Raw genomic sequence first — 4,329 nt, 5'->3', positions numbered from 1 at the left:
TGATCATGATGTATAATTTTTTTGATATGTATTTGAATCCGATTCGCCAGAATTTTATTGAGGATTTTTGCGTCAAGGTTCATTAGAGATATTGGTCTGTAGTTTTCCTTCTTTGACGTGTCTTTGTCTGGTTTCGGAATCAGGGTGATGTTGGCCTCGTAGAATGAATTTGGAAGTTCTCCCTCTTTTTCTATTTCCTGAAATAGCTTGAAAAGTATTGGTGTTAGTTCCTCTTTAAAGGTTTTGTAAAACTCTGCTGTATACCCATCCGGTCCTGGGCTTTTCTTAGTTGGTAGTCTTTTGATGGTTTCTTCTATTTCCTCTATTGTTATTGGTCTGTTTAGGTTGTCTATATCCTCCTGGCTCAACCTGGGCAGATCATAGGACTCAAGGAATTTATCTATGCCTTCAGTATCTTCTATTTTATTGGAGTATAAGGATTCAAAGTAATTTCTGATTATCTTCTGTATTTCTGAAGTGTCTGTTGTGATATTGCCTTTTTCATCCCGTATGCTAGTAATTTGGGTTCTCTCTCTTCTTCTCTTCGTTAGCATGGCTAAGGGTCTGTCAATTTTATTTATTTTTTCAAAGAACCAGCTTTTAGTTTTGTCAATTTTTTCAATTGTTTCTTTTGTTTCAATTTCATTAATTTCAGCTCTGATTTTAATTATTTCTTGCCTTCTACTTCTTTTGCTGTTGTTTTGCTCTTCTTTTTCTAGGATTTTGAGATGAAGTATGAGATCATTTATTTGTTGGTTTTTTCTTTTTTTGAGGAATGAACTCCAAGCAATGAATTTTCCTCTTAGAACTGCTTTCAATGTGTCCCATAGATTCCGATATGTTGTGTCTGTGTTTTCATTTAACTCTAGGAATTTTTTAATTTCCTCCTTGATGTCTTCTAAAACCCATTGATCACTCAGCAACCTATTATTCATTCTCCAGGTGATGCTTGATTTTTCCTTTCTTCTTTTATCATTGATTTTCAGTTTCATTCCATTATGATCAGATAAGATGCATTTATTAACCCCAGGGTGGTGGATTTAAGTGTAATACAAAGTAGGAAATTTGGAATAATTGTTCTTGCTCTTTCTATACTTTATAGGAGTCTTAGGATGATTGCTGAACATCTCTGATGAAGCACTTTAGGAGAGGAGACTCCCATGCCACCTGGTGCCTTACTAAAGGATCTGCTTCTTTAGGTTGGAAATTCTGTTAGAAGGGGGTTAATTTGGGCCTGAATCAGTTCCATAAGAAATGTGGGCTCAGCTGGGGCATAAAATTTGTGAATATATTTTTTAAAAATCCAATAGTAACTTCCATGAATTGATATTATGATTTTCTCAGCTTAATATTCTTTAGAAAAAAAATACAAAGAAATACTGTCTCTCTTTATTTGGCCCTGCAGTCAGTTCCAACATAGAAAATGAAGTCACCCATGTCATAATTACCCATGAACCTACAATTCTTGCTTCTAGGTCAACCCATGTAAACTAAAGGCAATGAGAAAAGCCTCAGTAAGGAACTACATGGGATCCAACACATTGCCGAGAAAATTAAGTTCTAAAAACACAAGCAAATCAATAAATCTGTAGTCTAAATTTTTCAAATTCAAAATCAGAGGGAAAATTGACATAATGTACTTTCATGCAAAACACTGCCTACTTACCACTATTTATGGAAAATGGGTATTTGTGGATATGTACATTTACAAAACATGCACACATGCTAGATTCATTTGACTCACACAGAAGGTCAGGTTTTGCAAACTGTTTCTTAGAATCAGATTTATTCAGGCAAATCTGTGAATCACTGTACATATTTTATATATCACTTGATTATTTTGTTTACATTTTTTATTTTTTGCCAGAGAGGGCTTTCAGTAAATATTTTCTTTAGTGCCTTAGAAAGAATTACAGTACAAAGCCACAAAAAGCAACAGTGTTTACATATATAACACACATTAAAATTAGTATTATCACACTGGGTCTTACATCTCATTACTCTTGGGAGCTTTTCCCAATTCTTCCATCGCTAATTCCTTTTGGGGGTTTTCAGCACTTTTTCCATAAAACAAATTTTCCCCGTGTGGGTTTTGAAATTCAGGTTCCCGGGCGAGCTGAGCAGTTGTGTTTATGAGCACATTGTTTCTAGCTCCTAGGACATAGGCTTCCTGGGGCTTTCCTCTTTTCCAGCAGACCTGGAGCTGGAAAGCATCTTGGAAACCACGGCGGAAATTCTCATTGAAGAAACCATATATGATGGGGTTGACACTGCTGTTGCAGAAGGCCAGCCAGTGTGCAAAAGGGTAGATGTAGATGTTGATGATCCGCAGTACATTTGGAGAGAGGTCAACATAGTCTGAGAGCATCATCAGAGTCCATAGGGGTAGCCAGGAGAGAATGAAAAGCAGAGCCACGGTCAGGAGCATCTTGATGACCTTCTGCTTCTTTTTGGACACCACATGCCACTGCTCCTGGCTCTGCTTGCCTGTATGAGGCACTGCAGACTTAAAGAGCGAAATCCCAATCCTTCCGTACATGATGACAATGAGGGATAGGGGAGCCAGGTAGATGGTGGTGAAGAGCACCGTGGTGTAGATCTTCCTCATTTCCTGATGTGGCCAGTCCTCCCGGCACCAGTAGACTGGACTGGTTTTATTCTGAGAGTTGATTCTCACTTGGTAATATTTCTCTTCTTGTACATGTAACATTACTGCAGATGGAGACATAATGGTGATGGCCAGGACCCAGATGATCACAATAATGACAAATGCTGTCTTGATAGTGAGCTTTGGTTTAAAAGGGTGGACAACACACCGGAATCTGCAATTAAAGGCAAACATGAATGAGGCATTGCCTCATAGCTTCCAACCAAGTCCTGAATCCACTTTATTTAAGTAATTAAGGACCTCCCACCCTCATTTCCCTCAAAAACGTGGAAAGTTACCATCTGTGGTAGAAAGCCATGTATTGTTATTTTCTGTAATTTATATATGAGATATATTTTAATCCAAAATTTGAAAAAAAATGAAGCATAATAGACACTATTAATAAGAAAGTAAAAATGGTAAGTGATATATTTTTTAATATGACCATATAAGACTGTGCTCCAGGCAATGTTTCATTGGTTTGTATGGGTGGTCACTTTAAGCCTCTCTTGGTGAACTAATTTAAGGAAATCAATTTAGAAAAAGCAAAAATCTTGTCTGTTGTGCAGGATTTTAAACAAAGAGTTCTGCTCCAGAGCTCAGGCTCTTAACCTCCACAGTGTGTTCAGTAGACTGCCAGCTCTTAGGCTGTGGTAGCCTGTTAATCAGTAGCCATCAATGACTTTTTCTCCTCCTGTTCTTTTCTGCTCCCCAACATGTCTTTTGTGCACTTGGCCATGAAATCTACTTTGGCCAATAGGACATTAATTAGCAAGCATGATGCAAACAGAAGCTTTTCCTGCACATTGGGGTGTGTCCTTTTGGAATGCTTCCTCTTAAAATTCAGCTCCCAGGTTCTAAAAGCTTGAATTAGATGAGAGGCATGTGGGAAAAGGCCCTGGGGGATGACAGGTTGGTCATTTTGGATGTTCCAGCCTCAGCTGAATTCCCAGGGTAGCACTGCAGTGTGAGTGATTCCAGCTACCACACACAGAGCAGGAGACCCACAGAGAGGTGCCCTGTCAACTCACAGAATCATAAGAAGTAATAAAGCATTAATTGTGTCAAATTACTAAATGTTTTAGCAATTTGTTCCACGCTGTAGGAGTCTGAGATTTTCCATTATGAGTCCTGATTTGGAGCCTTTCTGACATTCTGCCGTCCTCTGCTGAGCATGAAAATTCAACATCAGTATTAGAGTATGCCTGATTCATTTTAGTACTCTTTTGTTATTGTAGAACTTGTTATTATTGAAGTTTATTGTATTATTATAATACACTCATACTATTATTATGCAAGTTTGCCATTTTTCAAAGTACTAGTCCCTATTTAATCTTTTCAGATTTTCATAATGACTTCTTAAAAATGAAATTTTATGAAACTGATTACTGGTCAGATCTGTATATAAGGAAATTTAGAGCTTCTAGTGGTTGAACAACAACTCCAGATTAACTTAGGGGACATGTCTTCAGAGAATAACTAATCAGATTGGGCTTGACTGCTCTGCATCCATCCTATTCCTTCTTCAGTAAGTTCTTCTCCCTTGACCTCTAAGTGTCCCTCTAGTCTTCTCAGCAATGAATTCGCCCACCTATCCACCTTTAAATTAGGGTTAATTTCATAGGCATTACCTAGAGTTAATTTCTAGGTATTTGCTTCTCTTTTTCAAAAAAGATGAACTC

At 37.7% G+C, this 4,329-nt stretch overlaps 1 pseudogene; it reads right to left on the bottom strand.

Annotated features, from left to right (window-relative positions):
* Positions 1 to 1,987: 1,987 nt before the first annotated feature.
* On the bottom strand, positions 1,988 to 2,842 carry LOC144257181 (neuropeptide FF receptor 2 pseudogene; annotated as a pseudogene).
* Between the last annotated feature and the right edge of the window lie 1,487 nt (positions 2,843 to 4,329).

This window comes from Urocitellus parryii, chromosome 10 (genome assembly GCF_045843805.1).
Source record: "Urocitellus parryii isolate mUroPar1 chromosome 10, mUroPar1.hap1, whole genome shotgun sequence".
Classification (NCBI taxonomy): domain Eukaryota; kingdom Metazoa; phylum Chordata; class Mammalia; order Rodentia; family Sciuridae; genus Urocitellus; species Urocitellus parryii.
The sequence above is the reverse complement of the archived record's forward strand: the minus strand, read 5'-3'. Positions and strand labels throughout refer to the sequence as shown.